The 11,091-nt window shown below is 36.5% G+C and overlaps 1 protein-coding gene across 1 annotated transcript in view; it reads right to left on the minus strand.

The window, feature by feature from the left end:
- Positions 1-11,091, minus strand: part of ccnd2a (cyclin D2, a) — a 199,140-nt gene that overhangs the window by 142,648 nt on the left and 45,401 nt on the right. The window lies entirely within an intron of this gene.

The raw sequence follows: 11,091 nt of genomic DNA on the forward strand, positions 1-11,091 counted from the left end.
AAAAAAAAAACAATTCATATGAAGAGTATTTAAGAAACGTTTTTTAGATTTATACCCGCTGTGTTTAATGACTAGACGTGTAAGTTATAAATTAGACTGAAATATTTACACCAACACATCCCCCAACTTTACAGATCAAACGTTGAAGACATTAAAGGTTAACACCCACCCCAAATCTTGCCTAACACCCATTTCCTCAGAATACTGTAATTATATTCCTGATATTCATGTCTGAACATTATCTACTGCTATCAAAAATGTTGGGTTAGAACAGGTCAAACCTTGTGCCCAAACATTTGTCCAACTTGTCTTCTTTTGCCTCGGAGCTATCACATAAAAAATAGCTTTCATTGATGACATTCTTGAGACATGACTCATTGCTTAAGGTGATAACCACTCCCAGTGCCCAAACAGCAAGATTTATAAGTCTCAATGAACAGCTTTAAATGAGAAAACAGCTGAAAAGGCTCAAATGACCACATCAAAACATACAGGCTTTAAAAAGTGCACAACATAGCTTTTTCAAATTTTTTTGTTCCAAATAAATAGCATCAATAACTATTTATTTTAATTTTAAAATAGATTTAAGTGAAACCATCTTAATAAAACTATGTAGAGCCTACTAAACAATTATGTAATGTTTCTGAGTAAATTGGTAGACTTTATAAATTGAAGAAGTTCCTTTTACGAATGTTATCACTCAAAATTGGTCTGTGGGAATGAACTGACCAGGAAATTCGATTCAAAATGTTTTGCTTGTTGACTGTTCAAAAATTGTTCCACAAAAATAATAAATGCTTAAACAAATTCAACAAATAGGAATTACAAGCAGCGACAAAATGTCCCCCTTTTGAACATATCAGTTTTTTTAACGTTATGATGTGTTGAATTAAAAGCCCAAACGAAAAGCCACTGCATACTGTAACTTTCCATTTTTTTTGGCAACACACTTGTTGCCTTGTTGCCAACTTAAAATGTGAATCAGTTTGAACATAATGTAGACATTTAATGAGTTCCTGAGTTCACAATGAGACAATTTACAGCAGTGTGAGAAACGAGAAACGTGAACGACGCAGAGGCCGGTGTGTGAATGACTTAATGCTGCCTTAGATAAAATGGTGAAGTCATAGATGTTGGCTATCTTGTGGCGCTGTCACACTGATGGAGCTCATACATTATACAAAGCAACTAATCAATTATTATTCTTACAAAAAAGACCCAATCCAAAAACATTCAAAAAGATAGAAGGTGCCAAGGACAGAAAGGATGAGGGAGACAGATGTTTAAGGATGTTGGATATTCTTAGTAGCAGAGCGACTACTACTACTACTACTTTGACCAATAGTCAGCTGAAGGTATTAAATTAAATAATTTATTCTACATTAAATTAGTTTTAAATCAGGACATTTCTGTGTGGAGTTTAAGTTCTCCCCATGCACTTGTGGGCACTTTGGTTTCCTTCCACTGACCGAAAACATGCATGTTAGGCTAATTGGTAACTCTAAATTGTTCCTCAGTGGGAGTGAGCGATTGTCTCATTTGTCTCTACATGGCTCTGCGATCAGCTCGAAACTCCCGATCTTAAAATGTCTGCTGGAGATAGGCACCAGAAACTTGAAAATAAATTTAAAAAAGCAGTTAAAGAAGACAGAAAAGATGGATATTATATCAATTTATGATAAATGATGAGGTAATAAATGGACACTTTCACCAATGGATTATTATTAATAAATGTAATAAAATGGACTTAAAAAATTGTGATCAACATTTTTAAACAGTGACGCTTTGCTCGGAACAGACTTCAACATTTAATGATCATAGCTTATTTGGTCTCTTATAATAAAGCCATAATTATTCATAAGCAAAAAAAAATTGTGGTAAGTAAATTTAAGTTGCACTAACTCATCTTTTGCCCTTGCTGCATCAAAACCATATTGAGTATCAAGTATTTTATTTAGTATTTAATAAGTTCTCAGTTGTTACAACCCTATGATTTAATAATAGTAGTTGTTTACCTTATTGTTCTAGATATTTGCTACAAAACTAAGACAAAAGTTTGTCAATTTAATCAAGATGTAATTAACAATTTAAATATAAAACAGCACTAAATTCTGGCTAACACTTTAGAAAGGTAAATAAATTGGGACCAACATTTCATGGAGCAATCCACTTCAGGTTACTGCTCAAATTGGGGAATGGCAGCAACTACATTTTAAGTTGCGTGTATTCATTTTACTCTAAAGCAAGCCTGTGTATGAATCACACAGAGTTCAATAAAATTCACATTGATTGTTTTGGCAACCCAATGATGGCCTGTATCCATATATTTTTATCTCTTGTAAATGAAAAATAGAGTACAATTTATTAATAGGCTGCACTGGTGGGGATGTAAATATGTGGAGAGCTGCTTGCAGGTTACAGTAAGTGCAAGGTCTGAATTTGGAAGATATATTCATTCCATAACTGTGACAATGATTTTTTTTTTATTAAGCAACTAAATATGGAACACCTGTGTTACAGCCATAAGGTTTCTGCGTCAAACTGCAAACATGCCCTGATTAAAATGCTCAATGATAAAAAAAAACTATCGTATTTTTCGCTGTATAAGTTGCAGTTTTTTTGCATAAATCAGCATGCCTGCAACTTATACAGCGAAGCTATGTATTTATGTTTTTTCCCCATATTTATAACCCAATTTTTGGCTGAGATCTGACGATTTCATTCATTCTGACATGGAAAATATTGAACACTACCATTTTCAGTCATTAGTAGGCCCTCGACTAATATCGCAAGCCAAGTGACTCAATAATTGGTAAAAGTGGCTATTAATGAGACACTTGGCTTGCCATATAGAGCCTTTTTCATTTCGCTCGGGAACTCCTGGAGCAAACGTCAAATTAACTGCATTTTGCCGCACCGCCCAGGCGAAATGCAGTTGATTTGACCATCAAAGTGCATTAATTAAGGAAAAGTTCAACTGAAACGCACCTTTACTATAATGTTGGGCAAACAAATAATTGTTTTTAGGTGGTTATCTTGTTACATTTTGAAGAAATGCACAGCGAATCGTCCCTCTGCGTGTTCCCGCTTCTGCAAATTGGCTTTTGAAATGCAGCTGATTTGGCCATCAAAGTGCATTTATTAAGGAAAAGTTAAACTGAGACACACCTTTACTATAATTTTGAACAAACAAATAATTGTTTTTAAATCTTAATCTTGCTAAATTCTTGTTAAAGTCCTCCCGTGCACGCTCCCGTGACCGCCATTTGGCAGCCATTTGATTTTTGGTACAACACCGGTCCACATTTCCAGGTTGTCAGCGGTGACGCATAACAAATGTGACACGTCAGCGGTGACACATAATACATAAAACTTATACGGCAAAACGACATATTTGTTTTTTTTCCCACTTTATTAGACATATTTGGACTGATGCTATTTATACTACGGTACGACGTGTAGAGTGGAAAATACGGCACATTCAGTGATTGATTTCCTGAAATATAACTTTTACTTTATTACAATAAACTTTGGAGCTGTATTTAATCAAACATTATGATCCTGAGCAGCAGATGCTTCATTTTTATGTGAAGTCTAAACATATAATTCTAAGAATCTACCACCAGGCCACAGCCCATACTGCGATAAAAAAAACAACCAATTCTTGCATATATTTCAAAACAAAACCAAATGCTGCACAGGATTTTCCATTATAAGTCATTGCCTGTACGAGAAATACCACATAAGAGGAATGAATGCTATATAAATTAGAAAAAAAAACAACAAACAGAATTAGGTGTGCCTTGGTTTTGGCAAGGTGAACGTCTCAGTTTTTTAAAAAGGAAACAGAACAAACCTGAACTTCTAAAGCAAATATCTTTACACAATCTTCACAAAAAATGTTTACAGGTTCAGAAAGGAACTCTGCTTATGGTGTTTTTTCGTCAGTCCAGTTTCATTACTTGGCCTGGTGCTAATGCCTCACTTCCTTACTGTTTCATTACTGTTTTTCTTTTACAAAAAAAAAACAAAACAGTAAAAAAAATAAAAAGTCCTATTTCTGTTTTTCTTTTACATTTTATTGATGGATGTAACTGGGACCTGTACACAATTTTGTTTCATCACATGTGCCACATGTGGTGCGAATGACAAATAAAGAAACTCTGACTCTGACTCTCTCCGACTCTCTTGGTAAGCTTCAGTAGTCAGTTTGGACTTCATGGAGGATGGTGTGCACCTGTAAGGGTGATGCTGCAGACAATTTTTTCTTGGCTGTCAGCTCTGCAGCCAGATAACTTCTATCAGGAGGCCAAGTCTGTCAAGGACAACACTTAAGCATGCCACTGAAAGGAACTAAACTTATCCATCAGTCTCTTTTAGATATGAAAATATATTTAAATTGTTGATATTTTCCCACCTAGACATACTGTATACAGAACTTGATGTACCTGCACACAAACAAATGCAATGCACACTCAGATTCAGTATGTCAATTCCTGTCCTTTGTCCCCATTAAAACAATTATAGATTGGGAAAAGTTTCTTGCTTTGTCATAAAAACCCCATGGACAGCCAGAAAAAGGAGGACTAAGGCTCTGACCCGACACCTGATGCACTCCTCCTGGCACCAAGGACCACTGAAAGATTCCTCAGGCCTGTGAAACCAGCCGGCTGTGCACAGGGTTTAAAGATTTGACAAATTCCAGGCGGCTCTCAGGGGAGAGTTACTTTGTGCCCGACCACACAGAACCAAAAACCCTCCAAATATTTGAAATGGCAATTATAGACTCAATATAGGGACAACTACAAAATGTATGGATATATTTCTAACTAAAAATTGTTTTTCACTTAATGTTTAAATAAAAAACAATAAAAAACTTGTATTTAAAGTATAATATCAGATAAAGTTGATGAACATCTAGTAACACCTGACAAAGAATATCTCTTCAACATTCTGTGGACACTATGCGGTACACCATCGACATATGTGGAATTAGATGATGAGGAAAAAGCAACGATCTGGGAAACATCCTATTGGGGTGGGAAGCTGGATATTTCATGAGGAGGTTTGCATGTATGTGTATGTGTGGCCTGTCCAGATGGACTGAGGGCCAATATGGACAGAGTGGGGTCATAACAGAAACCAGAGTATCAAAGCTATGAGTGCTGAATCCAGAAACTTAGCACTTTCAAGTAGCACTTATCCAGGGGTATCATATAAACTTAACCCTGCTGTCAGAATGGGTTCCTGGAAGGAAATGAGTTGAGGGTCATGACCTTGAAAGCGCGAGTCAAACGTTGCTGGCCATGGCTCAGAGAGTCACAAGGTATGCTACATAGCCGCAGCCTCTTCAGATGCCAGATGGCTTGAAAATCTGAGTCGACGACTGATGAAAGTCTCCGAAGACCCTCGTTCCATCTCGGCCCCCTCTGCAAGAGCAGCAGACTGATACTAAGTAACATGGCAACTGTCACGGGGTGACCACACACCACTTTGAACCAATTTTCTTCCATTTGTCTTTCCACTAAATCCAAAGAACATCTAAGTGTCAACATTGAAAAAGAGGATGAGGGAGATAAATACGTTAATGTAAATGTGAAGCCATATGCTTAATAACTTTGAGCTACTTAGGTCACAAAAGGATCATATTAGAAAACCACATCTGAAATATTGGCTTCACAGTGACCAACACTTTTTCAAAGTCTCTTCATTTGTCAGCTATGTACAACTTAGAAACAATAACTACACTGGCAACAAAGCAAGTAGGTCACAACGATGCATCGCTGCATCGGCCAATATTACCATGGAAACAACAGCAACAAATAAATCCTATTGCTCATTTCTCTATCGCATATCCTTTCTTTTCACATATTCACTTCCTTTTAAGCAGCCATTTCTTCAAATAATCTTTTATGAAGCTTAGTTTGATTAAAACAATATGTACAGGATAACAGCCTGGCTTCATCCACAATGAAAATAGTTGCTGACCTTCCTATGAACCATGCAACAACATGCAACAAAGCTTCAGTTTGCAGTGCTGCATGGTGAACCAACCTTTCTTTGTGTCTATCTCAGTAAATAAACGAGACATTTGAGTAGTGTGGCCACATAGTGACAATAAAACTCTATTCTGTACATCAAAGTTCATGCTCAATAATCCAGGTAAAAATCCAACAAAAAGGTGGATAATTAGTTTTATAGACGTTCTAATGATATCGAGTTATCCAAAAGCCAAGGCATTCAAGTTTTTAAAACTAATCTTAAAAGGTATAGTGTCTAAGATTTTGTTTTCTGTCAAAGTCCCAGGCATCAGTTTGCTCTTTTGAAAATTAACCTTATTGCCAGATATTTTTCCGAATTTTTGAAGGAAAGTAAGAATTCAGGAATGCTAGTAAGAGTGTCTGATATACTCAAAGCATGTCATCAGCATATAAAGAAACTTTGTGGTCTGTGCATCAAAGTTCATGCACAATAATCCAGGTAGAAAATCCAACAATGTTCAGTCAGGTCATCTGGATTGCTTCTTTTTTTGTTGATATGTTTCATCCTTCATCCAAAGGACTTCATCAGTCCGAGGAGCCCCAAACAAACTCATCCCACAAGCAGCACAATCATATAGTGGACCAACTAGTTTGCTGGTGATAAGAAGGTTTCTGGGGCCCACCCCCAGACTCCTCTGATGCAGCCATAGCCAAAGTGGTTCAAAACATCAAAGTTCATGCTCAATAATCCAGCAAAGTTCAGTCAGATCATCTGGACAGTTTCTTTTTTCTTTGGCTATGGCTGCTTCAGAGAAGTTGACGGGGGAGAGGATGGGCCACAGAAACCATCATATCACCAGCAAACTGGTTGGTCCACTATGGGAGTGTGCTGCTTGAGGGACTGAGTTTGCTTGTGGCTCCTTGAACTGATGAAGTCCTTTGGATGAAGGACAAAACATATCAACAAAACGACCTGACTGGACTTTGTTGCATATATTCTATACAATTTTTTCACAAAGCATAAATGTCTGATGACGTTTTGCTAAAATGTGAAAGTGTTTGTTTTATTTTGTAGTTACATCTGAAAAATGAACCTTACAACAAAGCAAAAATTATGTCAAAATAGAGAGAATATTCTTCCCTTCGACTGTAAACCTCGGTTATCACAATGACTCACCAGAGGGCACAGAATGGTTTATTTCTAACTCTGTTCTTGAACGCTACCCTAACACCAGATCTTAATGTTCTTGTCAAGCCAGAAACAGATGAACATCTTTCTGGATATAAATATTTTTTTTCTACAAAAAAAAAAAAAAAAAATCTGAACAGGAATTAGAAAAAGAAAAAACAAACATTCAAAAACACCAATAGCCTCACATTCCTAGAAATCCTCCCAAAAATGAGTACCAAGAACAGGACGTAGATGCACTGTTGTCTACGTCACCGTGTTTCCATTCTGCTGTTTGGTAACTTGACAACGACTGCTTTGTTGCCTCTCAGACATACAGCATGCTCCGACTTTTACGTCTACCATAAACGGTGATGAAAATGAACATCAATTATTAGTGTCTAAAATAGAGTCATTTAAAATGAGAAATCTTGTCATATTCACAACTGTGGTTCAAATGTAAAAATATATAAAGCTTTAAAATGAACAAAGTTAGGTTAGCAGTGTGGTGGCCTTGTAAAAAGTGTGGCTGAGGTTGGGAAAAGTACCCCACATTTTATCTACATCTGCATATCAACAGTTGTTTAAATGGACATGTAAACATGAACATTCAGTTTGACAGAATACCATACATAAATGTCAGATATGACTCTTGCTTTTTGACAACAAAGAATGGTAGAACATTGAGCAACAACAAAATCATCAATGCAGAAAACTGGGATGGAGTAGAGATGAAGAGTAGGCAAGGTGTGGTTGGATCAAAAGGGATTTGCTGGTTTGGCTGGCAGAGATGCGAACGCGTTTCATGGACACTTGTTCAACGGTTTTACCTCAAACGGTTGCACACCTGTGAGCCTCAAAGAACACAGCCTAAAGAAAGCTCCAGCATGTATGCTTTTCAATTTTTCAAGACTGGAATGTGATCCACGTTTTAATCACAGTTCGTGCTGCACAGTAAACGTGACACTTATCTTATTTTGTGAAAAGTAGCTTTGAAAAGAGAATGATGCAAATCTACAGAAATAGGCATACCTTTTTATTCTTTGTTCGCCAACATAACATAAGCCATCTTTTTAGTTGATTCTAAATTTTTTACAGAGATGTCAAATATAAACTCCCCATATTGTGTTTCATCAAAAACCCCAATCTACAAAACTTTAGAGCCCCTGTTGGTCGAGTTATTGTGACATATTGTGACTGTGTTTAGCCTAAACTGAAGCTGCGATGAATTTAAATAAAACTTATGTTTGGATTGTTAAAATACTTCAGTGTTCATGACATCACTCTTTGAGCTTTTGGAGTAAAGCAACAATATCTGAAAAGAATTGGTCTCATTGCAGTGAATAAATCACTCATAGAATTGACCTAAATTACCAAAGGACAACCATAAGATACATAACTTCTTCTAAAAAGAACAAAGCTATACATAATTTGTTGTTTCATTAGAGTTTCATCACGTTTCTTGCACTCTTAGATAAAGGCTCTAATACGCTGACCATGTTTACAAATGGTGTTGGAGTAAATTATTCTAATTTTCTTTGTTTTTAATGAAAAACATTCATCCCACTGATAATTAAAAAATAACTTTTTGACCATTCTGCAATTGTTTCCAGGTGGTTTAATGCGTTCTCAAACAATAATAAAGTTAACAACAAAGCATCAATGTCACAGGTCCAAACTACACGTCCATGGTGCGTCCTCTATTCAGACCATTTCCTGGATCCTACAGAACTTTTGAAGAACCACTTCTTCTATATTTTCTGGTCCTGTTTTAGATTCTCCATGACTATGCCACACTGGAACACACAAGCCCAGCACCATAGATAAGCTCACCATTGCTAGCACCAAAATTGTTTATGATATGTGTATGAGCTCTGCGTCATGCTGACACCGCAGGTCTTCATAGGCTCCCTTCTGGACAATAAGCTGCCACAACCAGGGTGTAGTCTCCATTTTTGTAGTGGGTATACCGCAGTAAAACTAGTTTTACGTTGGACGTCGAACACCGCAGAAGCCACGGAGCGCAAATGTTCAACGTGAAACTAACTTTACCGCGGTCGGTCTGTATACTGTGCTTAGAAACTGAAGTACAATATAATCGTCAATTTATTTTGAGTTTTAAACATATTGAACATTTCTAAATTTCTCTGATAATAAATGAACAAACGTTGTACAACAGTTGGCTTTGTATTAAAAACATGTTATAGATAGATTTTATAAAACAGTATCAAAGCAAAACAGGTTCAAGTATTAAGTAGTAAGTACATCAGTATTAATTATGCAAAAATTTGCTGGATAAGCAAATTTAATAAACAAGTGTTGCATACCGAAAGATTGTTACGGAAGCATTTAACTGCCCTTTCACATATCAATGACATGTGCCTAATGATATGTCATGTATCATTGGGCACTTTTAAGTGGGTATACTGAAATTGTTAAGCTTTTCTAGTGGGTATACTCCGTATGCCCGTGCATCACATAGACTACACCACTGGCTACAACCTTGTTATACAAGTTTTGTGGATGTGAAAAATATACAGGATCTATCACAAACTATGATGTAAAATAGGAAGCCCACAATGTTTTAAATGCATGTCTGAAGATCTATCCAACGCCCTGCAAGCCTTTATTCAATGTGAAGGAGGTCTTTATAAAAGCAACATAATCAACCAGCAACTAGTTTCAGGCATAAAGTTAAGTTATCATAGAAACATGATGTATCAAAAGAAATAAAATGAGGTCAAATAATGGAAAAAATAACTGTTCGTTTGAACTTTTCTTTGTCCAACACTAACAGTAGACAGCCCATTATTAAAACAGTTATACTCTTTTTTGTAAATACTATAAAATCTTTGCAGGTAAGAAGCAAATTTGCCAACAATTTAACACGTACCATGGTAATGTGGCAATTATGATTTCTTTCACTGGCAACATGTTTTAGGCAGCCACAGCAAAAATGTTGAGCTACAAAGAGCCGGCATTGAATTATGACATGTTAAAAGTTAAATAACGATCCTAATGAAGTATATCTCTATTTATAGTCACAATCTGACTGCAGATGTGATGCCTCCTCCTATCACTGTCCTGAACATGCACATTCCAAACCAAACGTTTGGGAGGTGGACATACGACCTTCTTGCTGTGAGGCAGCAGCGCTAACCACTACACCACTGTGCCACCCCAATGAAAAACAAAAAAATCAAATAAACAGTTGAAAGCAGATGTTTACACACACTATAAAAACACAATGAAAGTAAATCAAACTAAACTCTTCCTGTTTTAGGTCAGTTTGAATTCCAAAACCTATTTCTATTTGCTGAAACCAACTTGAGCGTTGCAGTATAATGACAGATTTTAGTGTTACCATCAAGTCAACACACTAAAGGTACTGACTGATAAGGAATATTGAGTAAAATGTTGAACATATATATCAGACTGCTGGTAAATATCAGACGCTGTTAAAACGGAAAGCATTTTGAACCAATATTTACACATCTAGGAATAAAACAATCAAGATAAATTTTATGACATACCACTAAATAGCTATTAGCATTAAGCTGGTATCTGATGGAGACTTTATCCACGTGTTTAGAGGACAGTGCTGCATCTGCTGCCCTGTGGAAACAGAAGAGAGGAGCACGTTCCACACATGAAACCAACCTACAGATCCTCTGATGAGCAATCACCTGCAGCTGTGCTTCATTTATCCCAAGTATGCATCATGTCTTCAGGGCACACGTTTCGACCCAGCAAAAATTAGATTTATTTCATTAAACTGGAGTTTGAACTGCTGCAAACACATGCAGGATTCACATTATTGTTTTTATGATGTTTATTATTTATAGTAGTCCCTCGTTTTTGTTCTCAGCTCCCCCCGCGAAAAGCGAAAAATCGTGAAGTAGGAATAGTAGTACAAGTAGTACGTAGAAGATTATTTTAGTA

Source organism: Nematolebias whitei, chromosome 10, assembly GCF_014905685.2.
Source record: "Nematolebias whitei isolate Nwh7 chromosome 10, NemWhi1, whole genome shotgun sequence".
In the NCBI taxonomy this organism is placed as follows: domain Eukaryota; kingdom Metazoa; phylum Chordata; class Actinopteri; order Cyprinodontiformes; family Rivulidae; genus Nematolebias; species Nematolebias whitei.